The sequence below is a fragment of the Balaenoptera ricei genome, chromosome 17 (genome assembly GCF_028023285.1).
Source record: "Balaenoptera ricei isolate mBalRic1 chromosome 17, mBalRic1.hap2, whole genome shotgun sequence".
NCBI classification, from domain to species: Eukaryota; Metazoa; Chordata; class Mammalia; order Artiodactyla; family Balaenopteridae; genus Balaenoptera; species Balaenoptera ricei.
The window spans coordinates 12,368,182-12,394,621 of record NC_082655.1 but is presented as its reverse complement, the minus strand read 5'-3'; the positions used below and the strand labels follow the sequence as shown (position 1 = coordinate 12,394,621).

Genomic DNA, 26,440 nt, shown 5'->3' with positions numbered 1-26,440 from the left:
GAAAACCCCACCCAGGTTTGTAGAGTTCCTCATTTGACAATTAAAAAAAAATCTGTATGTGAATAAGTCACATGAACTGCCTTTGTTTTACCTCCTCAATGAATTATGATTTACTCTCTTGGGTTTCATACGTTTTCTGCCTCTTTACACATCCGTCACTCTTTTAGATGGGAAAGGTCATTGAGGTCAGTTTGCTCCTCTGCCTTCCAGTCTGACCAAATGGACCCAGTTATCCAAAGGGTTTGGACAAGAAGCAGATAATCCAAAAAGATGTATGATAGAAAGGAAGACTTCTAAGGAGGTAATCCACAGATGATGAGAGGGAGGCATTGGAAGTGTCTGTAGGGTTTGCTGAACGTACAGCATTCTTGAAATATGTCATCATCATGGGATACTGCTTGGGTGATCACTGAGGGACTGCACTAGGATTTGGCACTCTAGAGTCAAAGAAAATGGTTGTTTATTAGATGTTTGCACAGTGGTTGCCTTCTTTCAACAGAAAATAGGTTATTTTTCCCATTGAAAAATAAGTTGTGTTGATGGAGATTGTGGCAGAGACTAGCCAGACACTCCCTAAACCTCTTCCTCTTCCTTCTGAGCATAGCACTGGATGAAATTTCCTGCCTCCTTTATAGTTAGATGTGGTTGTGTAATCAAGTTACAGCCAATAGCAAATGGGCAGAAATGGCGAATACTGCTTTCAGATCTGTCGTCCCTGCCAGGAAATTCTCATGTTCTCTCCCCATCCTTTGCCTGCTGGTTGGATACAGAGGGTCCAGTGGAAACTCCAAGGTCCTAGAAAATGTCAGAGCCACTGAATAAAGGAGCCAGGGTCTCTAAATAACCACAAAGAGAAGAAGACGCTGCTGACCCACATTGGGCTGGAAATTGAGTGGGAAAAAGGATTTATTGAGTGAAGCAGCTGAATTTTTGAGTAAGTCAAGGCAGTTGTCTTATCCAGATAAAACAGAGAGTGTGTAGACGCTCTTGATGAAGAATTACGCCCAAGGGAGGGAGAGCTGGTGGAAGGTCAGTGAGCTCAATTCGGCAGGCAACGTTTGAACGACATCTTGAGTGGAGCATCGTGCTAAGTCTTGAGACTAAGGGCGAGTGAGACGTGTTTGCTGCCCTCAAGGGCTCCGTGCTATAGATACAGGCTTACGGTACAGCTTGACAAGGCGACAGCTATTCGCGCAATGTACAGAAGAAGCTAGGAGCCAGAAAAATTAACTTTCCCTGGGAACGGGGTGCAGGAGTGGCTTCTCAGAGGTGACACCTGACCTGGGCTTTGAAGATTAACAAGGTGGGTAAGGACCCAAGCAGCTGTGCAGGGAGCATTTCTGGCAGAGAGAGGAAAAGAGAAGAGCAGGGATGAGACAGACACCAATTCACCGTCCCTTATGTATAACCTTGAAATCTAATATACTGTGAAAAGCAAAATTTTGTAACCCATTTTGGGTAAAAACTGAGCTGACACACTTATTTGGCAGTAACACTTGCCTTGAATTGCCACGAAGTTATCTGTACCCTTTATTTATCCCACTTAGTGTGGGTATTCACATGCTTCACTGCAGAAATATTAATGTGTTTGGTTATGGGGTATACTCTAGTCCCTGCTAAGGTATTTCATAACTTCTCTATACTCACTCCGTTACCTCTCTAAAATCTAAAAACGTGATGAATGACACACCAGGATTCGAGTTTTTAGAACTGTACTATACTAATCAGTTACCTTTGTGGGGTGTTTACCATTCACAAAGTGTTTATGATCACATCGGATGGACGGCTTCTTTCTACAACGTGGAGTCACATGGCGGTTTTCCAGCCCTCCAGCTTCAGCTGGCATCACCCCCATCTCTCTTGCTCGGCCACACTGGCCTCCTTTCTGTTTTGCGAATAAGCCCACTGTATTGCAAGTCTCAGGGCCTTTGCGCTAGCTGTTCTCGCTACTTTGAAAGCTCTCCTCCTGGCCCATTACGAATCTCATTCTCATTCTTGAGGTCTCCAGTTTAACGTCTGTTCCTCAAAGAACCTTGCCCTAAGTCTACCGCCAATGGTGGCCTTCATCATAGCACTTATCAAAGTCTATAATTATTTTGTTTATTTCTTTATTTGTTTATTGCACCTCTCCCACTTAATGTAATGTCCAAGATGGCAGGACCCCTGCTTGCTCTTCACAGCTGTGTTCCTGATGCCTGGTGCGATATTTGTAGAATGAATGGATGAATATATCAATGAACAGGCTATGAAACTCGAATCCTCTCTAAGTCTATGAGCTCCTTGCTGTCAGGGTTTTTGTCTTAGGGTGATGACATATAATGGAAAGACCATAGGTTTTGTTTATGATCAGACATAAATTTGCTGTGTGACCTTGGGCAAATTGTACCACCTCTCTGAGCCCAGGTTTCTCTTTTTCTGCCTAATGAAACTAATAATAGTACCTATCACATGGGAATGTATGTGATAGAATGATAATAAATGTAAACTTTTCAGCATGTTGCCTGGCACATTGTAGGTGCTTAATAAATGCTGGATGAAATGAGTGAATGAGCCTGAGGAAGACACAGAAGCCTTTGCTCCTTTCCCTGCCCTCACACAGTGGCCCTACCCCTATCTAGCCATAAAGGATCCAGGTGAGATCAGGTAGATGGATAAAGGATTGGAACCTAGCAGCAAACAAGCCAATATTGAGCACTTACTGTGTGCAGCTGCTGGGTTAAGGACACTATAGGACAAGTGGAGATGACTGAGGCATATTCCTTGTCCTCAAGGAGGTGGCATTTCAACATGGCATTTAGCATTTGAAGATATTGGTGGATGGAAACGTGTGGGTGAGAAACAGCATGGTCAAAAGACATGGTCATAGGATGAGGATAGCGGTTTGGGGAATGTTGAGGAATCTAGGATGTGGGAAAACAGAGGGAAAGACGTAGCTGGAGAGTTGGTTGGGCTCAAACACACGAGGATTCTGAATGCCAAGCTGAGGAAATTGGACTTGATTCTGCAGATAATGGTGAGTCAATAAAGGCTCTTGAAGAGAGAAGAGAAATGACCCGGCTAGCAATAGGAAGGATGAACTGAGAAGAAAACCCTGAAATGGCCCCAAAGCAGGCAATCCCTCTCAGTGGATTGGGTCAAACACCTTTGTCAATAAACGAGGGTGATAACATCTTTAATTTCATTTTCAGTCAGTGCAGGGACTCTCTAATAGTGGACCATTGGGAACTAGAATTGTTCTCTTCCCTGTGGGGAGAAACATAGGAAGCTGAGGTTTTGATCCCTGTCCTAAATGATCTTACTTCAGTAGAGGGGAGAAGAGTCACGCTCACCTATTAAGTCACATTTGTTCAATCAACTCACAGTTTTCGAGCTCATGTCACAGGTCAGCACTGTGCTAATGGCAGGGGTGTAAGAATAAAGGCACATCACCTGTTCTCAATGGGTTTCACAGTCTACTGGGAGAGGAACACAGTGACTGCAGTGGGTGGCTAAGAGCCACCAAGAATGGAACCAAAAGTGATATGGAAATTTAGGAAGAGAAAACGAGTCATAGAGGCTGAAGTAGTGGAGGAAGACTTCTCAGAGGCCGTGGACTTCAAGTTCAAACTCATTCAAGGGATTTTGAATGATTGCTTTGGGGAACAACACAGAAGAGTAGGAAGACAGCATTATATAGAGTAGGAGAATGAACATTTTGGAGTCTGACTACCTCAGTGGTATGGATTCTGAGTCCACTTCCTACCTGTGTAATAGTTAACTAGAGAAATCACTCTGTTTCCTAGTCTCCTCACCTGTAAAATGGGAAAATGGGGGAAACTCACTTGTAGGACTGTGGAAAGCCTAGAGCAGGTGTCAGCAAACATTTTCTGTAAAGGATCAGATAGTCAATGCATTAGGTTTTGCAGGCCATGTGGTCTCTGTTGTAGCTACTGAACTCTCCCATTGCAGTGTGTTATGACTTGCATATTTGTGTCTCTCCAACATTCATATGTTGAGACCCTAAACGCCCAATGTGATGGTATTTGGAGGTGGGGACTTTGGGAGGTAATTAGGTTTAGATGAGGTCATGAGTATGGGGCCCACATGATGGAATTAGTGCCCCTATAAGAAGACAAAGAATTAATCTCTCTCTGCTCTTCACCATGTAAGGACACAGCGAGAAGACAGCTATATATGAACCTAGAAGAGGGTTCTCGCCAGACACTGAATCTGCCAGCACCTTGATCTTGAACTTCCTGGTCTCCAGAACCTTGAGAAATAAATTTCTGTTAAGTCACTGGTCTATGGTATTTTGTTATAGCAGCCTGAACTAAGACAATGTGGCACGCATTGTAGACAATAGATAAATGAATGGTTATGTTTGTATGCTAATACAATTTTATTTATGGACACCAAAATTAGATTTCACATCATTTTCACATGTCACAAAACATCATTATTATTTTGATTTCCCCCCATCATTTAAAATGTAAAAATCATTCTTAGCTCTTGGCTATGCAAGTGGTGTGCTGGATTTGTTGATTTGGTCTACGAACTATAGCTGCTGGCCCCCGAGATATATTATAGAGCAACGGGTTCTAAAGGTTAGCTGTTATTACTGTTAATCCCACTTATCATATAGGAAAATGGACTTTAGAGAATTCATAAAAGACCCTGGACAAGAATGTCAGTCCTGTGGCTCTTCATCAAGTGCTCTGCCCAGTGAAGAGGGAAGAAGGGCACAATTCAAGGTAACCGACTCTGAGTTCCTTCCTCCCCTCGAATTTCTCTCCACTTAGCATCTCTCTTTACATATTATTTTTAGAACTCTCAAAATGGCAGCCACAAGAAAGCAGAATATCCAAAACAGAAGAAAAAAGGAACTAAGATGAAGGGAAATACCTTTTTCAGTGAACACTAGTTATTTACTTTGAATTCGGCCATTAATCCCAGGACGGAAATGAACCAAAATTTACCCAAAGACACATGAGCATGAAGAGTTAAAAGAAAAAAATATGTTTTGGATTTTTTTACTTTAAAATACATTAAAAATTTTTTTATTGGAGTATAGTTGATTTACAATGTTGTGTTAGTTTAAAGTACATTTTTGAATGTAATGGTCTGTGCTTTGCTCCTCTCTCTTACTTAGCTCAGCCAGCTTCTGTCGTACCCTTGTCCTCCTCATTTTCTGGGGAACAATGGATGTTCCAAATAAAAATAGGTGTAAATCACTGTGCAAATAAAATGAATAAATATGATGTGCCTGGAAACAGAGCTTAATTTGAAGCTGCCTTCTTCCCTTAGCCTGGGGAAATGCATATCTTACATTTGTGTGTTGCCTTGGTTTTCTGAAGGCTTCTGTGTACAGTTAGCTCATTTGTTTTTTGCAAGTTTTTTTAATTGTAAAAGAGGTGTTTGCATGCTCTCCACGCTTACCATTTCTTCTTCTTCCACCCCAGGGTAAATCAAAAGAAATTGTATAGTCAATGAATCGCAATGAACTTTCCCTTAGCTGGTTGCCCTGCCCCTTCCTAGTCTTTAATCAAACCACATTCAGGGTCATCTTTCAGAAGCACACATGCTTACCATCCTTGGGCAGCTCTCCATCTGAAGATTTCTCCACCTTTCCAGTTACATCTCCTTTTCCACTGTGGACTCTGCATTCAAGTCACTCCACAGTTCACAGGAGTCAATGCTTCCTCACATCTCTTTGCCTTCTTTCACACTGTTTCCTTGGAATTGAATGCTTTCCATCCAAGAATCAGCCTACCTTGAGTGCAGACCAGAGAGAACAAAGGATGCAACTTGAGGAAGCTCTATAGCCACCAAGTCTCTCAGTTTTCCCTCACTCCTTTCAAACACCAGTTTCGTCTATTATTTTGAAGAATGAGAAATCCAAGAGTGGGAGTACCAATCCACGCTACAGTCTCAAATGTGTGGAGCATCCGCTATGGACTGGGTGCTGGGAATATACAGCAATGAATCATCCTTCAGTGATCCTGCAGCTAGCAGGGAAGATAAGGCCAGTCCATGAATTCCCAGAACACCAGGCAGGAAGTTATAAGAAGAATATGTATAAATAGAGGGTTCCATATAAAGCTCAGAGGAGGGAAAGGCTATATTAAGCTGAAGCAATCAGAAAAGACATTTTGGAGCATTTGCTATGTGATTTGGACCTTGAAAACGAGAAAGATTTGAATAAGTGAAGATGGTTTAGAAAGTGGAAGAGTGTTGATGCCAGAAGTTCATTCCATGCAAAGCCAAGGAGGTGGAAGAGAGCTGGGCTTTCAGAGAGAACAAAGAGACTCAGCTTAGCAAGAGCAAGGAGGAGCTGAAGAAATAAAAGGAGGAAAGATGGATCAGGGCCAGGTAACGGAGGACGCAAAGGTGTTAGCTGATAACTCACCCACAGATCCCCAGACAACAAGCCAGCTGTACACTCAGAAAGTTTTTCTTCTGATTCAAGCTGGCAAAAGAGGTTGCCTGGCAGGGGTACCCCAGAACTTCATCAGAATGCTGCTTGTCCGCTTTTAGGCAATCAGCACAGTGGTGCCAATGCTTTAGAGCTGTATTAAAATACTTTTGTTAATCTTGGACTTGTATTGAGTTTATTAGAAACATGCACCCTGAAATGAGAGTTAAGGACCACTTGCTGATAAGACCCCAATATTGAACAGAAAAAGCCAGAGAAATGTCAAGTTATTCTGTGTGTACATGTATTCACCTCTTGCAGAGAAATCATAGAGCTTTGCTAATGTCATGCTCCCAGGTGGCTTTTTAAACGTGGTAATTACAGATACGTGAGCAGTAAAAGAAAACTGTACATGAGAATGAAGATAATCAAAGAATTACCTTTATTTGGACATTTTCTATGTAAGACGGTATTATGTTGGCCAGAGATGGACCTTGACTCCTGGGCTGATCAGACTCTAATTAGACCCTGAGTCCCACCACCTATCACAGCTTATCTCAAATGGTAAATGGATTACTTCTTAATTCTTGTCAACAAACACTTTCTGGTCCCCAACTAGGCATCAAGAACTGTGCTATGTGCTAAAGTAGGTGGAGAAATGAAGTGAAATTAAAATCATCCTACTTCTTGACGTCCTTGCAGTCTATTGGGGTAGACACAGATCCACAGACCTTTTCAAAGCAATGTATTAAAGGATCAGATGGCAGTAAGCACAGGTGCCGTGGGAGCCCTGAGGAGGAACATCTCCTTAGTCTGGACTGAAGATTTTGAGAAGGGCCAGGGAGGGTTGACTGAAGAAACTGACACATCAGTACAATTAGAATCTTCTCTCCTGTTGCTCCAGCTTTAAAATCACAGCATCTCAAAGCTGGCTATCCTCGAAGTTAGAACACCTATCAAATTCAATTGTCATCCCTTGCTTAACTGTCTGAGCTATGGTAAACTTCAAAGGACTTCGACTGTTTCTATTTTGCACATAATGTGTCTCCACCACGTAACAGTATCTGACGCCTAATAGGTTCTTATAAATATGGGTTGTGTGTTAAGGAAGAAAATATTAGCCTAGGAATTTTCACCCTCACTCTCCAAGCGCTAAGGGGAATTCTGCTGTAATATTTAATGCATTCCTAATTCTGAGCCAAGTCTGGAAGGAAATGACAAAAGAAGGAAAAGCAAGTTAGAATGTTGGACCAAAAGGAACTTGGAAATCAGCTGATTCTATGCCTCATTTCTACAGATAGAAAATTGAAATTCAGAGAAGTTATATTGTAACTGTTAGTGCAATGTCACCTATGTAATTAGCAGCAGAGCGAGTCTAAACACCAGGTATCCTGTTTGCAGTACTCCCTTCCTGTGAGGCATACGTATTATTTTTCTATCAGCTACAGATATGTAGGGAGGGAAGTGCAAAGGATTCTGGAAAGGGCTTATTTCTTTTGCCACTGTATAGAATAGTCTGGATTCTAAAGGAGCTTCACGTTGCAAGGAAGGCTTTGTTTAACAGAACATTTTATGTGATAGGATTATGCTCTACAAAACCCCCAAATTTTAAAGGATGTGTTCTTCCGTGCTAAGTAATTGCTTCTGGCAGGAGCGTCTTCTACTTTTTAAAAAAGACCCCTTCTCTTGCTTTCATCTGATATCTCAGTAAGGCCCCAGAGGGAAATGTTGGGAACAAATGGTTATTCGAGCTGTAATATTCCCTTGAAAAGTGAAGCTTGAAATCCTTTAGGGACCCCAGTGTTCTTTCAAAATTGATTTTGACATTGTAGAACTACATCCTAACTAACTTCCATGCCAAAATATGTTGTGACTAGTGTTTGGATAGTTGAAAGAATATTTAAAAAATAAGTTTTCATATCAAGAGCAGAAAAACAAATGGTTTGTATGCTGTGACCTGGGGATTTTCCTTAAAAAGCATTTTCTAAAGTGGTTATAGGAAGAAATTATGAGAGTAGAAGATTAATTGGCAGGTATGAGATACTGTCCTAATAGAAAAGATTAAATGAACCCACCCCCCCCCCCAAAAAAAGCACCAGGGAAAAACAAACTAAGAAAACTTGTTATTGTATTATCAGCAATAAAAATCCATGATTTCTAGCGTTTATTAAGCACTCACCATATGCCGGGCACTGCTGTAAGCCCTTATAGGAATTAATGCATCTAATCTTCCCAACAACCCCATGAGGAGGGTATAGTTAATATCCTCATTTTAAAAAGAGTGAAATGAGGCACAGAAAACTAATGTAACTTTCTGGAGGTTACAGTCTAGGAAGCAGTGGCGTTCACGTTCAAACATAGGGAGTCGGGCTCCAGAGTCCATGTATTTTTTATTTTTTAAGTTAAAAATTTAAATACCAAACTAACATGTGTCCTGTGGGCATACCTCATGATCCCAAATTCCACTTAACATGAATGGACAGGTACGCATACAAATATTTATGTACAAGGGTGTTCAGCAAACCATTACTTCCAATAATGGAAATTGGAAACAATCCAAATACTGAACAATTAGGGGTGTATTAAGTGCTCAGTTGAAAAAATGGAAAAAAGAAAGCAAAATACAGAGAAGAAAATGAAATCCCTCATAATCCCTATACTCTGAAATAACCAGGAAGAAATTGCTGAGCTTGTCTTTCCAGCTTTTTTCTATATTTTGTTTCTGATACAAAATTGGGATCATACTGGATATATTGCTTTATAATTTGACTTTTCTATGCAGATAGTATGATAAATCCTTTTCAAGCCACTAGTTATTCTTCTACCACTTATGTTAATGGCTTCAAGGTGTTCCTTTATTTGTACATATCATGATTTATTTAAACGTTTTATTGTTGGATCTGTGCTCTTTTAACCATTATTCTATGATGCCTTAATGGATGGTAACCCACTGATCTCTAAAAGTAGCACAGGCTCTCTAACTTGGAGCTCAAGACATTGCATGATTTGCCCTAACTATTCTAATTTAATCTTCCTGTCTTTTATAATTCACTAACCCTGAATTATAGAACCATTTGTTCTAGAAGTGTAACTGGGCATGTCTTACAGCACTCGTGCAATTCCTCTTATGGCATGAGTATATCTACCTAATGATCTAGCTATATTCTACTAGGCTGAAAACTTATTGCAAGCAGAATGTCTGCCTGAATCAACTTCCTAACCCCATATGGGAGAATTGTGTCATACACTTAGTAGATGCTCAGTAAGTGTTTATGGACTAAATGAAGGCCATACATATTATTTTTAACAGTGTAAAAATTTCAAATATCTAATGATGGGGGCAAGTTGAATATAAACTATGGCATGCTGGTATAAAGAATTTTGAACAATAATTAAAAGGAGAAACACAACAAAAGAGAAAAGGTCTGAAACAAAGCAGAAATAGAGTTAAATTCTTAAAACCAGGTCCCTTCATAGTTCTTCCAAACTTCTGTTCACTATTCCTCCACTTAGTCTGACTTCTTTGAATGGTTCACTGCTCACAAGCCTACAATTCTCAGCCTCCTTCTTATCTGAGAGCTTCTGTAGCTCTTTGTATCACAGTACATATCAGAGAAATCAGAGCACAGCTGGGGCTCAAGGAATGGTTGTTGAATGAATGATAAATGGAGAAATATGGGTAGACAACAAGACTTAGGGCCCTGGTCTTGATGTTGGCATCATTATTCTCCTATCTTAGCAGATTTTCTTAAACTATTCTCCCTGAATCCCCAGGAATCCACACACACACAAATTGTGGCGATTATAATAGAAAAAATATATTTAAACTTATTAGTAATGCACAGGCTCAGCAAAATGTCAGGTTTTTCTAATTTTGCTGGAATGAAATCAATTTAGTGTAGCAACACAGCCTCATGCTAATTAGAAGCCTTAACTGGCATCTTCAATTAAGAAAACTGTGAACCATCAAAATCACTTAAAAATAGTATTTTAAAAAATGGGTACATGATCTTTTAAAAACTTAAAGCCTGTTGGGATAAAAATAATTAGTATACAAAACTGAAAACTGTTTTAAAAAATTGGGATTCAGTTTTAAAATCTGTAAAGTGGAGATTGATTGATCTCCTAGGTAAATCTCAGATATTTATATCCTAGGTACAGATTAAAATTACCTCAGTTCCTATCTTTGTCCATTGTTATACCATCAGAAGGCCAAGGTCCTATCTCTTTGTCTATTCCCGATTCCTAAATCAGAGGTTGGGCTATGTTAGTTGCTAAACAAATACTTGTTGACTAGATAACTGAACAAGCTTTGAACACTTTCTGAAAAGGAAGAAAAGGAATTATATCCCAGGATATAAGTGAACCATTTAGGGAATAATGATGAGTTAGACCATATTGACTTTTACAAATGGGAACTGTGAGGTCACTTGGAAACAGACAATTGGCAAGTTGAATAACTGCATTGCTGGTGGGAAGGGAATTAGATAGGAACTCAATGAACCAAGCGTCTCTTTGGGAATGGTCACAGACAGTGGGAACAAAGAGGTAGCAATTTTCAGAAAGAAGAAAAAGAAACACAGACAATTATTACCTACCGAATTTATCCATCCTTGCTGCCCACAAGTCTCTTTCTTTAGTGCATGAATGAAGAAATAAAAAGAACATGACCCATGAAGACTGAAGCAAGGACTCAAAAGATAGAGTTTGTAATGTGAGGAGGAGGAGGAGGAGGAGGAGGAGGATGACAATGATACTTATCAACATTTTATGATCATTTGCTACGTACAAGACACCTTGCATAACGGAGTAGGACCTAATGGAAGGACAGAAGATGATAGATTAAGGAGATTAAATAAAATTATTAAGTAAAGGACCTTAATCTAAGAGGAATCAATCAACTTTAAGTCTTCTTTTCACCCATTAGGGTCAAACAGACCTATATTTGAATACAAGTGTACCAATTACTAACCATGTGTAGCTTGGTGAGTTGCTTAGCCTCTCTGAGCCTCAAATTGATTACCTGTAAAAAGGGAAAAGGAACACTTAGTTTACAACACTATTGTGAGGATTTAATGAAATATTATATATGGAAGTAATTTGTTAACTGCTATGCAAATATGAGATTTCAAAGATTAGCTATTCCTATTACTCAACAGTTAGATAAGATGTACACAAACAACCAGGAATAGTAAGCAGTGGGTAATTGTGTAGGAGTGGGAAGGAGAGCCATGTGGTAAAAGCTGAGTGGTTGAAATGAGGCAAGAGAACTAATGGGAGCCATATCACATCGGGTCTGCAGACCCATTGTCTGCAAAACACTTTGACTTTTATTTGAGTGAAATGGAGAGCCAGTGCAATATTTAGAGCAGGGCATAAAAGGCATAAAATAACGTGTGTCTTAAGAGGATCACTTTGGCTGCTGTGCTTAGAATAGACCGTAGGGGGTTAAGGCAGGAGGGGAAAAGTCAGGAGGTTATTACAGTAATGCAGGTGAAAGATAATGGTGGCTTGGACCAGAGTGGTAGTGGTGGGTTGGTGAGAAATGGCTGAATTTTAATATTTTCTGAATATAGAGCCAAGAGTATTTCCTGATAAATGGGGGTATGAGAGACAGCACAGATAATTCTTATTCCTGGATTTTATTTTATTTATTTAAAAATTTTTTTATTGGAGTATACTTGATATACAATGTTGTGTTAGTTTCAGGTGTACAGCAAAGTGAATCAGTTATACATATACATATATCCACTTTTTTTTTTTTTTTTTTTTTTTTTATGGCTGTGTTGGGTCTTCGTTTCTATGTGAGGGCTTTCTCTAGTTGTGGCAAGCGGGGGCCACTCTTCATCGCGGTGCGCGGGCCTCTCACTGTCGCAGCCTCTCCTGTCGCGGAGCACAGGCTCCAGACGCGCAGGCTCAGTAATTGTGGCTCACGGGCCCAGCTGTTCTGCGGCATGTGGGATCTTCCCAGACCAGGGCTCGAACCCGTGTCCCCTGCATTGGCAGGCAGATTCTCAACCACTGCGCCACCAGGGAAGCCCCATATATCCACTTTTTTAAAGATTCTTTTCCCATGTAGGTCATTATGGAGTATTGAGAAGAGTTCCCTGTGCTATACAGTAGGTCCTTACCAGTTATCTATTTTTTATATAGTAGTGTTTATGTGTCAATCCCAATCTCCTAATTTATCCCTCCCCCCCACTGTCCCTCCTGGTAACCACAAGTTTGTTTTCTACATCTCTGACTCTATTTCTGTTTTGCGAATAAGTTCATCTGTACCATTTTTTTTCTTTTTTTAGATTTCACATATAAACAATATCATATGATTTTTGTCTTTCTCTGTCTGACTTACTTCACTCAGTATGACAATCTCTAGGTCCATCCATGTTGCTGCGAATGGTATTATTTCCTTCTTTTTTATGGCTGAGTAATATTCCATTGTATATACGTACCACATCCTCTTTATCCATTCCTCTGTCAATGGACATTTAGGTTGCTTCCATGTCCTAGCTATTGTAAATAGTGCTGCAATGAACATTGGGGTGCATGTGTTTTTTGAATTATGGTTTTTCTCCGGATATATGCCCAGGAGTGGGGTTGCTAGTTCATATGGTGACTCTATTTTTAGTTTTTTAAGGAACCTCCATACTGTTCTCCATAGTGGCTGTATCAATTTACATTCCGACCGACAGTGTAGGAGGGTTTTCTCCATACCCTCCCCAGCATTTATTGTTTCTAGATTTTTTGATGATGGCCATTCTGACTGGTGTGAGCTGATACCTCATTGTATTTTTGATTTGCATTTCTCTAATAATTAGTGATGTTGAGCATCTTTTCATGTGCTTTTTGGCCATCTGTATGTTATTCCTAGATTTTCACCTAAGCAACTGGAGAGCTGATTGCCATCTTCTGAGATGGGGAAGCAGCAAATAGCCTAAGCTTGGATAGGAAAGATCAGGAATTTGGTTTAGGACATGTTGAGTTTGAGAGGTTGGTTTGGTATCCAAGTGGACATATCAAGTAGAGAGCTGAATTTTAATCTGGAGTTTGGGAGCTGGGTCTGGGCTAGAGACATAAATTTGGGCATTGCTGGCATGTAGATAGACGGTATTTAAAGAGATGCAGTGCAGCAGACAACTGCTCTTTTCCCAAGATTGATTTCACCTTGTTTTAGCCTAGGTCTAAGAAGTGGGGTTTTCCTTAATTTCTCTTCCTTCCATTCCTTCTACCTCTGCTCTACCCCAATAACTCCATGATACCTCATAGGATAGAACCATCCATTCACATCTTAAGTCTCTTGTACTTTGCTGGTTTATTTTTCTGTCTCTACTCAGCTTTCCCAGTGCAGTGACTGCCACATGTTGTTGGGATTTTGGTCCAAGCCACAGAAGAAGACAGTGAAGCTAAGTGATGCAGGAAGTAAACTCATGACCTTAGATTCGGGAAACTGGTGCACCAACCACTGAGAAACCAGAGATGGAGGATTTTTGCACGAGCATGAGCAGAGTATAAATCAACATCTCTGCCTTCAACAAAATCCGCATCTTAAGTGCAAGTTTATTTACTCTGTATATTCTGGGGGACAAATGCTTGGTATTTATCCAGAGAGGATACTGGAGAACCAGGAGAATTGTCTTTTGCTTTCAAGTAGTGTATACTTTAGAGGGGGAGGTCAATGCTTATTCATGAGAAATCATATCATGTATTAAGGAGAAAAGAAAGGGACAATGGATGGATGGAGGGGTTGCTGAGAAATGAATTACTCTTATTTTACCATCACATTCTAGAATAAATGTCATGCCATCTGGAAAGTCTTCATTAATTCCTCATAAGAATGGTCAATGGATCCATGATTCTCCAGAGAATACTCCTATTATTTTATAAGATTTATTTTATTATTGCAAAAATAATGTACCTTCTTTGTAAAAAAAATCACAAAATAAAAATAAACAAGAGCAAAAACACAGAAAATTTCATGACCAGAGATGACTGTGAGATCACCTTTTGGGTATTTTTTTCTATGTATTTACTTCTTTTACAAAAATGAGATCACACTGTACTTCCTTGTAGCCTTTTTTCTCACTTGACAATAGAGCTGAAGAATTTTCCGTGTCATAAGCATTTGCCTACAACATCATTTGCATATCTTCCTATTATCTGTGTCATGGCTATATTATGAAGGTGATCGTGGGCTTGGGGCTTGTTTCATTTTATTTTTCCTCAGCATCCAGGACAATGCTGGGTAACAGGATGTTCTTACAATCACAGAATATTAGAGCTCAAAGCTCCCTCAGGCATCATCTAGTTAATTTCCTATTTTGCAGATGGAAAAGTTGGGACTCAATGTGTTAAATGGATTGGCAGTTCAGGTGGTCAGAAAGCTGCAGAACCAGAATCAAAACCAAGTGCCTGGACTCCAAGCATCGCATCCTTTCATTACCAAGTTCAGACCCAGAGTAAACCCAACATCTGTGAAATAGACATGCAGTAAAAAGGAAAGGGTATACTTGGGCAGGAGAAGTTTGGGGAGGAAAGGTCTCTTGTGGTCCTTTTGGAACTTTCAGTTTTACTTCAAACCCTGAGATGTCAGAGGTTCATAGAAGGGTGAAGTTGCAGCATGAGGTACAGAGAAGAGGCAGCTTGAGAAAAGAAACTTAGGAGCTCAGGTTTGCAAAACCCACGGTTGTGCAGTAGCTCAGCTCCAGCCAACACCCTGAAGGATGCAACAAAGCACTAGGAGAGTGAATGGCCACCCAGAGCCTCAATTCTGGTTTCACACTATATCTGAAGGGCTCCCATCCCTCAGCATTGGCCTCTAGGAAGCCTAATGACATTTCAACTTTGCTCTTGGTCAGGAATGGTTTTTCAGTTTTGACTTTGACAACCCCGAATGTTCTTGACTTCCCGGAATCACTCTCCAAGCCTCCTTGCTGTGGAGGGAGGAGAGTGGTGCTCAGAAAGCTTCAGAACACATTCAACTGTGAGTGAAGAGCAAGGAATGCTGGGAGTTCCAGCCTGCTGTTGACATGACGCCATCCTGCCAAATCCTCTTCATATTTCCACTGGTGTGATTGACCTGAAATGCACATGGGCTGCGCCACTTCTTCCCTAAAACCTTCCGTGGCCTCAGGGTAAAGTCCACCTCCCTTTGTGTAGCATTCAGGACCCTCTACCGCCTGACATTTGCCCACCACCGCTGCCTCATCTCTGCCATTTTGTCTTCAGCAACACCAAACTTCCTATGGGTTCCTGTACAGAACCATCCTATTTTTTTCATCCAGTTCCTGCTCTCTGGAGTGTGCTTCCTCTTCTTTTATCCATGGTTAATCTCACTTAGCTAGATTTTGTACCCTCTCTGTCTACTTAAGTAACTCTAAAATTCCGTAATCTGTGATAATGTCTGAAATATTCTCGGGAATTTTCAGACAAATGATTGAACTTCATCCTAAATCTTATACTCCCATCTGAGATCAATGCTGTTTCACTCAGTGGCACATTCCAGATGAGATCAGGTGCGTTCAGGGTGGTCATAGAGTAGTGGCACGTTCCAAATCACTGGACACCCGCTAAACACACAACATTAGTAAAGTGGGGAAAAACAACTTACCAGACTTAGAATCTAAACAGAACCCCATTGCTTATTTTTCCCAGCTGCAAGTTATCTGGATGGCATAGACGGTTTTCTCTAGTCCTGCACTTAGAATATTTACTTAAATACTGGCAGTGATAAAATTGTGGGAAAGAAATTGCACATTCATCAAAAGCAGGCGACCTGATAGAAGTGCATAAACATGGCAGTCATCTCAAAATTAAATTACCATATATACATGGTTGGCTTGTCATTTATGTACTTATATATTTCTATACCCATCATCCTTAATCACTTACAAGAATGAATGTGCATTTAAGAACAAATGTTTGTGACATAAGCTAATGGTTAATTGAAAATTTCTTCTTAGAGGAGAAAGCTGGAAGACAATACCAGAAAAGACAAAAGCTTTTTAAAAAGAACAGCAAGACTTGCTAATACCATAGAGTTTGGTTTTAGCTCAACCTAAAGGAAATTCCTGCTGAGATGCCTCAGAATTATTGTTTTTAAAGCATGCCATACCTAGCACAGAGAAACAGATCAGCTTATCAGAAAGAACACTGAATTTAGCATCAGGAAAATTGAGGCCAACTCCTTGCATAGCCTTTTCTGGGTGTGTGATCATAAGAAATTCATGTAACTTCTTCAAGTCTATTTCCTCAAATTTAATCTGGAAATAATGCTGCAGCCTTGCTATTAGGTTTGAAAAACACAAAATACATGAACTTACGTTGAGGTGCTGATTAAATCTCATTTGCATTAATATCTTATTTTTCTATTCCCATCTGTATCATAAAAATCAGGGTCATAGAATCCAAAAATACTACTGCTACTAACACTGTTACAACTGGCGCTACTATTACAGCAACAATAACAACAACTACTACTGCTATTACTAGCTGATATTTATTGAGAGTTCATTATACATCTACATTGTTTTGGCATTTTACATGAATTAATCATTTATGCCTCTTAAAACGCCTAGGAAGTGGCTACTATTATTTTCTCCATTTTATGAGCAAACAACTGGAGACCCAGAGAAGTTAAGGAACTTGCCTAAGATCATACAGTTAGTAATTGCAAGACTGGGATTTGAACCCAAGCTTAAACTCCAGAGTCCTAGCATTAAGAATTATACTTTCTTCCCTATCTAAAAATAATAGTAAAATTACCTTACCGTTGGATTGTTCTTCGTTCTTTCATAGAGATAATCTCATTTTATCCCTCCAGCAGTCCTTTGAAATAGAGGTGATTATCTTTTACAGATATCAAACTTGGGTCAAAAAGATGAGGGGATTAGCCCAAAGTCACCCTCCTCCAGAAGAGTAAAATCAGATGGTTGTCCCACTATGGTGGGGACTAAGAACTTCTCCCATCCTGTTTCTGGCTCGCTTCTGCTTTTGCAGGCACGTCCCCCATTGAATATGCCTTCCACGAAGACCCCAATTGAGTCCTGGTGTGTTTTTATTTGTTTTGAAAGCTCTCTCTTCTCTGTCATTCTTTGTGGCACTGTCTGTGACACGTGAGACTAGTTGTTTCTTCAAGCATCATGTGGTTCTGCAGAGCTTAGAAGGAGTTACAATGGACTTCCAGATCAGATGTCATCGGAATTTAAGGGAGTCATCCTGAGAGGAAGACTCCAGGTGAAATGAACCTCTGAGGTCAAGGTCACCTCCTCTCCAGACGCTGAGCTCACCACTTATCCACACTTCCTCTGAGGGAAACACAAGTTCCTCCTTAAATAGAGCCTCCAGGATGTCATTGCTCTCTGCAAATTTTAAGCGTGCACTCTATTTTCTGTTGTCTGCAGTTTTGAATACTCCATAATCTGGCCTTGATTAACCTGCCTAAGCCCGCCAGCCTGTTGTCTCCCAGTTATGTCATCTTTCTCTGCGCTGTCTCAGAACCCTGCGCTTAGGATGTTCCTTCAATTAGAACTCTCTCTTTAAACCCTTGGCTTGGCTAACATAGTCTCAGCTTATATGTGATCTTCCTTGACTCCCTAAACCACCCCTCTGCTCTTCCATCTCATGTAATCTCTTTAAAAAAGGATGCTATACTCATTTCAGCATTTGTTACATTGCCTTGAGATTGCCTGTTTAATTGTCCATCTCCTGAACTATGCAATGAGCTCTTTGGGGGCAGTGGGTTTTGGTATCTCCTATAATGCCTGCACATAGTAGTTGCTCAATAAATAGCTATTGATTAAATGTTTATTTCTATTTCTGAAGTCACCAAATACTTTGAAAAGATTTCTGATTGATGTCATTGCCTTCTAGACTGTGAGTTTTCTGAAGACATTCTGCCTTATTCAGCGCTGCATCTTCAGTGGCTGGCATGGAGGAGGCACTCAGTAAATGAGGAACTGACCAGAATTTCAGATCCTCTAATCCTGCCCATCAGCCTCTCCACAGCCTGCCCTGCCTCTTCTGAAATGCATTCCTCTTCACAATTGCTCCATCTTCCATTTTCCCTTTATTTTTAATGACTTCGCTTGTGGTTCGATCTACATAATTTAGCATTTGCTTATATTATTTGCTCTCACTTTTCCTGTGTTTTATGTGTTCGTATCCCTCCCCTGCTAATGAAAATAAGTGTAAGCATAAATGGGATAATAATTTTTTGTATTATTATCACTTCTACCCACCTTCTTCTTCATATTTCAAAAATTATATACACTCATCAGTGATAAATGCCCACGTTTAATGAGCTCTTAAAATGTGCTACTTGTGAGTGCTTTTCAGACAGATTACGTTGATCTGCACAAGAACATGAGAAGTAGGCACGGGGGAAACTGAGTCTTAGTAAGGCTCTGTCTTATCCAGGTGGTGAATGGCAGAAGCAGAATTTAAATACAGAGCCCATGCTTTCAACCATTTCTACCTCTGCACCATTGATAATTTAGAAAAGAAGACAAACAATAAAAATAATATTAACAACACCCATAGTTCCGATCCACTACTAGAGGCAGCTACTGCTACCCTTTTGGTACCTGGCTTTTTTGTCTCTGCCTATGGTAAGCAGCCTCTAGCTTGACCCCCACCTCCAGCTATTCACTCCCTTGTGTACTCCCCTGCCGTTGAGTGAGGGCTAGATTTAGTAACTCACTTCTAATGAATAGAATAAAGCAGAAGCAATTGAACATAACTTCTGAGATGAGGTTATAAAAAGACGGCAGCTTTCATCTTGAGTCTCCTTTTCTTTTTCTCTCTGAGATGGCTCATCTGGGGAGAAGCAAACTGTGTATTGTGAGCAGACCTATCGAGAAATCCATGTGGTTAAGTAACTGATGGCTCTGATCCATAGCCAGCAAAGACCTGAGACCTGCCAATAGCCAGATGGGTGAGTTTGGAAGCAACTCCTCTCCTGTTGAGCTTGATGATGGCTGCCCCATCAACACACTGATTCTGGCTTTGTGTGTGAGAAAGAGTGAGCCAGAGGCAGCCAGCTAAGCTGTCCTTGGTGTCCTGACCCAGCGGCTGTGGGATAAACAAATGTTTGCTGGCTTAAAGTAGTAATTTGGGGGGTATTTTGCATACATTGCAATAGGTAAATAATACACAATCCTATAGACATTTATCTAAATATGGTTGATCATCTATGTTTTACTATTTATCACAGATCAAAATTTAATTTATTGAGTGAAACAAGCTGATAAACCTTGCTAACAGTCTGTAAAATTCTTTTTTTTTTTTAATTGTGAAATATAGCCACATACAGAAAGTACGCAAGGCATCCAAGTGCACCTGAAAGAATCATACACAAACACCCTGGTCCCAATTTCAGTATATTTTATATTTTAAATAAAATAAATCTGCAAGGTATATGTAAAATCAGTCACGATATCATCTCCAAAGAGAAGATAAAAGGCAAGCTAAATAGAGGGTACCATTTCAGGATGGTTTATGAATCAGGGTCTCTGAATCTTTCTTTTGTAAAATCTTTCTTATACACTTTTCTTTAACTGTCTAAAGAGGAAATGCTTAACTTTGTCCTCAGGAAGAAGTCTAGGAATTGTGCCATAGTGGAGCATATATAATATGTGGGACAGAGTGGGGCCTCTGTACAAAATTGATAAAGGAATGAATGGACTTGAAATTAAGAACATGGATTTGAGCTCCTTCTCAGCTGATTGGAAGTGAGTGATGTCATCACTTAACATATATGAGATTTAGTTTCCTCATCTTTAAAATGGGAACATGCTCTTGAAGTTATGAGGTTTAAAAAAAATAGCATTGTCTATATGAGGCCTGTTTACAGTGTGCTTAGCATATAGCAAACCCTCAATACATCAATTACTCTTGAGTAATAATTCTGATTTCAGAATACCATGAAATATTGATTTATTACTATATAAGACTTAAGTAAACATATTTATTTTATTATTATAATATTTTTTGGCTGCACCGTGCAGCATGCAGGATCTTAGTTCCCTGACCAGGGATCGAACCCGTGCCCCTGAAGTGGAAACACAGAGTCCTAACCACTGGACTGCCAGGGAATTCCCAACATATGTATTTTAAAACATCACAACTTTATTTCTTATTAAATGATAAATGCTCATAATAAAATAATTTTAAAGAATATTTTTTTTAAGTATGAAGAAGAAATCAGCAAATCACTTCAAAATTCCACCAGCAAGAAATAACCAACATTAACTCTGGTGGACATCATTCCAAACATCCCTGTGCATATACGGATGGGTTGGAAGAATGGAAGGCTAGTTAGGTAGATAAAAAGCTAGCTAACTAATTAGAGATCATAATGCTTTTTAAAATAAAAACGTTACGTAATTACACTTGATTGTAACTAAAGAAAAATAAACTGAAGTGAAACTGAAGAAATTGATGAAATTTAGATCATGTTTCTTTTTTTCTCCATTGCCAGCGATAGTATTTCCTCAAATATCTCTCTAAGAAGGATTAAGTAAAAACTTGATGAAATCAAATGTTTCATTTTTCTCTTTGAATATACATCTTCCAATTTTTTCAGGCAATACTAATTAAAAATAACCTCCTACTATAAAAGATAAAATGTTTTTTGAGAAACCTCCACACTGTTTTCCACAGTGGCTGCACTAATTTACACTCCCACTAACAGTGTACGAGGGTTTCCTTTTCTCCACATTCTCACCAACATTTGCTATTTGTGTTCATTTTGATGATAGCCATTTGACAGGCGTGAGGTGACATTTTATTGTGGTTTCGATTTGCATTTGCCTGATGATTATTGATGTTGAGCATTTTTTCATGTGCCTATTGGCCGTCTGCATTCCCTCTTTGGAAAAATGTCTATTCAAGTCTTCTGCCCATTTTTTAATCGGGTTGTTTGTTTTTTTGACGTTGAGTTGTACGAGCTGTTTATGTATTTTGGACAGTAACCCCTTATCAGTCATATTATTTGCAAATATTTTCTCCCATTAAAAATAAAACTAGCATATGACCCAGCAATTCCACTCCTGAGTATATATTTGAAAAAACCCAAAAATGCTAATTCAAAAAGATGCATGCACCCCAATGTTCATAACAACACTATTTACAATTGCCAAGAAATGGAAGCAACCCAAGTGTCCATAACAGATGAATGGATAAAGAAGATGTGAGATATACATTCACACACATACACACACACACACACACACACACACACACACACACACACACACACAATGGAATACTACTCAGCAATAAAAAAGAATGAAATTTTGCCATTTGCAGCAACATGGATGGACTTGGAGGGCATTATGCTAAGTGAAAAGTCAGACAGAGAAAGACAAATACTGTATGATATCACTTATATGTGGAATCTAAAAATACAACAAACTAGTGAATATAACAAAAAAGAAGCAGACTCGCAGATATTGAGAACAAACTAGTGGTTATCAGTGGGGAGAGGGAAAGGGGTGGGGCAATAGAGGGGTAAGGAATTAAAAGGTACAAACTATTATGTATAAAATAAGCTTCAAGGATATGTTGTACAACACAGGGAATATAGCTAATATTTTCTAGTAACTATAAATGAAGTATAACATTTAAAAATTATGAATCACTCCATTATACACTTGTAACTTCTATAATATTGTACATCAATTATACTTCAATAAAATAAAAAAAGATAAGTGATTCATCCTCTGATACTTTCTCCCACCTCCTTTCTTTAGTCCTGAGTTTTGTTACTTTTACAATTTTAAACTTAAAATGAGTGATAGCACATTGTGTTCAGCAATCAAAAATTTTGCTGTTGTGCTGTTGTTTAACCTTGTTTAAATGAATGTGATCCCCATAGCTAGTTCTTTGAACTATAACTTCTTCATTCTAGAGGTGTGTGTATGTGTGTGTTTTAATAAATTCTTCTTGCGATTGGATTAGTCTTCCAGTATATTTTGCAAGAGGGCTCATATAGTTTCTGAGTTCTTTCATGTTTCAGAATGTCTTCAGTTTTAATATTCTTGAGTTACATTTTCCTTTAGTCAGGGCTTTGGGACATAAATCTGATTTCTTCTCGAAGAATGTTGTTGTGGTGAAGTCTGAGACCAGCTGGATCCCACCTCACTCCCTTTTTATCTGTATGGATAAAGTCTTCCTCTATAGATAATGTTGATCAGGATAAGTTCAGTGCCTCCTTGTAAATTGTACTGTTTTTTTTCTAACATATTAATTTCTTATGATTTGCAGATTTAGTATTTTTCTAGTATCACAAATATATATGAAATGACATCTCTGAAACACTCTCCCATTTGTTGGTTGCTCTCCTTAAGAAATATAAATGATTCTTTATGTGGGCCAACTTTGAAGTCTTTATTCATCATCATCTGTAACTGATTTGTTCATTTATCCTTTTCCTTTGCATTCACTGTGAGGTGCTAAAGCCTTTTCTTTTTGTCATTGTTTGAATTTTTAGTTGTGCCTAGTCTGTTCTCCACTGGTTTACATTTATTTGTTTGATCCGTAAGGATGCTGCTTTGACCTGCAATTGTTTCCTTAACCTGGTAATCTGCCTTTTCATCCCAGCATATTGCTTCATCATCTTGTTTTTGAGTCTTGTATAAATGACTCCATACTGAGTTTTTTATTGTTCTTTTGCAGATTGTCTTTCCTTTCCCTTTTGTGTTCTAGAATGCTTGCATAGTTGAAATGCCATTTTCCTCCCTTTTTTTTCTCACGCTTAGCATGGAGAGCTCTGCCCAGACCTTCTCTTTGCTCTTATCCAATGTGGAAAGACACTATTGTTCCTTTTTTTGGCTTCGTCTTTGATCAGGTGGTCTTGTCTTGTTACTTTTAGTTAAATTGATCAGGCTGAACGTTTCTTTCTGAACACTCTTCTGGAATCTGAGGATACAGGGCATGGGGTGAGAGCTTGGCTGAAGCTTCTGGTTGACCCGACATGGGTTTTCTTCTAGGGTCCCACAAAGTATCCTGTTCTGGGGCCTACCACCGGCCATTTAGATGTGTCTCCTGTTCATCCCACCATCTCAGCATGAAGCCACAGAAAAAGCTGGTCCCCAGTGGCTCTTTCTGTTTCTGTTGAGTCCTCTGTGCCTCACCAGTATTGTATTTTCACTGCAAGTGTGATAACTCTTGTTTAGTGTTATTTGTCATATTGTGTTACGCCCCTGTTCAAAGTCCTCCCAAGGCTCCCATCTCACTCACTCAAAGCCATAGTCCTCCAGTTTTTACTGGGCCATCAGCGTGATGGCCCCTGGTACCACCATCCCAACCCTTGGCTCCCTTGGCTTAAGCCACACTGGCTTCCTTGCTGAGCTTCAAGTGTGCCAGGCCCACTTCTTCCTTAAGAAGCTCCCAGCAGCAGTTCTCCCTGCCTAGAACCCTCTTTCCCAGATAGCCTCATGGCTTCGCCTTAGATTCCTCAAAGCTTGGCTTGGATGTCAGGATTTCAATGAGGTCTTTCCTAAAGATGCTTTTTTATACAGCAGGTAACCGGGAACTCCTTCCCCCTTCTCTAAGAACAGACCCTGTCTCTGGGGCTCCAGTTTAGCCACCTTGCCCAGGAAGAAGCATGCGGGCCTCTAAGTGAGAAAGAGCTTCTGTAGATTGCACGACTGGCTATGAGAAACGGGACTTCACAGACCCGGCCTGGGGCACACAGCAGAGTAGTGGAGAGCCCTCCACTGGGACAGCCTGCAGAGGCTGAGATGTTGAGTGAAAACTAAACTTGCAGTTTGAAAGATTCTGTGAAGAAAATTTACAAAATAAAATAAACTAATCCAAGATGAACTAAAACTTTGTCACCTTTTTTCTCTTGCTCTGCCAAGTTTTCACCCAGACTGTGTAGAGGAGACAAGGACAGGCCACCATGGACTTCAGTTTCGGGGTTATACATATTTTTGACCCTTTGAATTAATAGCTGCTTGGAAATTGAAAAAGTTTGAAGTAAACTACCTGCTGACTTCCGGTTCAAAATGGGAGCTGTCTGGTGGGTCCGCAAGCTAAGCCTTTTAGCTCTTCTTGTTAAAATCGTAGATGCGATGGAACGCTAAGACAGAATGTACAGCCTGATGACAGAAGCTAGAATGGTTCACAGTAATTATGGGGTAGATGGATCTGGATTGAAGATCAGCTACCTCGACTCCAGCATATGGCACGCTCTTGCTTTCCTTCATGAAAAAATTCCCCTCCTCAGGAGTTGTCCTCGAAAATAGTATTATGTCCCCCTCTTCTCCCATTTCCCCCAGTCCAGCCAGATGCTGGGAATCACAGGAAAACCTGAACAGAAAATAGGGAGAGATTGAAGTAGCGTGGGGAGTCAAGTGACCCTGCCAAAGCCGTGAAGTAGTTGCCAAGGCATGAAGTCTCGGGCGGCTTCTGCCTGGCAGGGGTTGGGCTGGTTCCATCCTGCATTGTCTCTGAGAACCAGAGGCTGGGCTGAGATCTGAGCAAGAAGGAAGCGTATTCAATGCATGGCATCCCAGGGGAGAGCCAGCTGTTAAGCAAGGAGTGGACTGAAATCTGTGAGCATAATTTGTGAATTGGAGAAGAGAATTTGACCCTTAGGGCATGCATGGAGCAAATCACTCTTCCTGGCTTTAACAAACACTGACAAACCAACCTTGTCCTGTCCAAGGATGAGTAAAACAAACAATATCATTATCAATACAAAGAAGGGGGCAATGCAAAATCTTGCCCCCAAAAAAAGGTGGGCGGGAGGAATAAGGCAGAGAAATACCGAGAACAATTTATCACAGAATCCAGGTGGTCATTTCAGAAAACTGTATGGTACTCCCACAAACTGCATGAAGGTCTCTCTGAAATGGAAGCAGAATGTCTGGAGGAAAGATCTAGAGTGGAAAAAGGCAAAGCAATTAGATGGAGGAATCATGATGGGAGAAAGCAAGAAAAATATATGTGCTCAATGGACAGTATCGCTATTTCCTGCTGTGTGAAGGTTTACCACGGGTGTGGAGGACATATCTGAGAAAGTCCCTCAGAATTTAGGGAAAAGGAGACAAAGGGTTGAAAGGACGAGAGTAACAATAAGTGAGATTTCAGAAATGTTGGCCAGAAAATGCAGAGCTGTGTGACACCAGTTAGCATTGCTGAGCTAAAGGCACAGAAGGCTCATGGGAGGCAGGAATAAGTAGCCCTGATTCAAGAAAACCCAAAAACAAGAGCCTCAAATCTACGTAGCCTGGTGAGAAGATTAGCCCCCTGAGATAAATACAAAATCCCGTAAATATGCAGAGGTGAAACAATGGGGTTGTTTCATATTAATAAAAATTAACCTAGCCTTCATCTTCTTTCCAGCACACTAAATGACAGAAGATAATTTGGTAGCATCTATAGAGTCTCAAGAAGAAAAGGATGTGATCCAGGAATGTTCCATATATGTTCCAGTGAACATTCACGTATGCAGTGAACAGGATGATATCCCTGGATATGCAAAGGAGACAAAATATATTATCTGCAGTCCCTCCTTGAAAAACTTCTTCAAGACACATTTGCAAACTGAGTAATGAAACACAAGAGCTCAGAATTAGATGGTCACGATATAGAAGGACTCACAGGGAGCAGTGATAACAATTAAAGAAGAGATAAACTTCTATGTCACCATTATGGTTATAAAAAGGAATTAAAGCCTGAAATTCATTCAGGATACAAAATGCTTATAATATATAAAATAATAGTGTCATAACTATGAGCTGGATCCCCAAACTTCAAAGAATTATTAAAAAAGACTGGGAAGTACATGAGGCGGTGTGTGGAAAAGAAAAATAAAGTGCTGAGCTCATTGTCTTACAGAGGGCCTATGAATTTCATCCTTGTAATGTGTTTATAGATTTTAGTTTTCTTTAGGTGTACATGTATTTTCTATTTTTTCTAACCCAGATAAGTATTTACTTGATTAATAAAGAAACAGTAGAAGCTAAAGGAGCTAACAAAAAATAAATAAAATTCCCTGAGACGAATTTGACCTGAAATTTTGAATATCTACATGGGCTCTAG

The 26,440-nt window shown here is 39.8% G+C and overlaps 1 long non-coding RNA gene across 6 annotated transcripts in view; it reads left to right on the top strand.

Moving 5' to 3' along the window:
* The window catches only part of LOC132351676 (uncharacterized), a 378,428-nt gene that overhangs the window by 337,799 nt on the left and 14,189 nt on the right, over nucleotides 1–26,440 (top strand). The window contains exon 7 of one of the 6 annotated variants that reach the window (XR_009498453.1): nucleotides 19,196–19,322. The exons of the other annotated variants lie outside the window; for them this stretch is intronic. This is a non-coding gene — a long non-coding RNA (uncharacterized LOC132351676). The remainder of the gene's footprint in view (nucleotides 1–19,195; nucleotides 19,323–26,440) is intronic. 6 annotated transcript variants of the gene reach the window in all.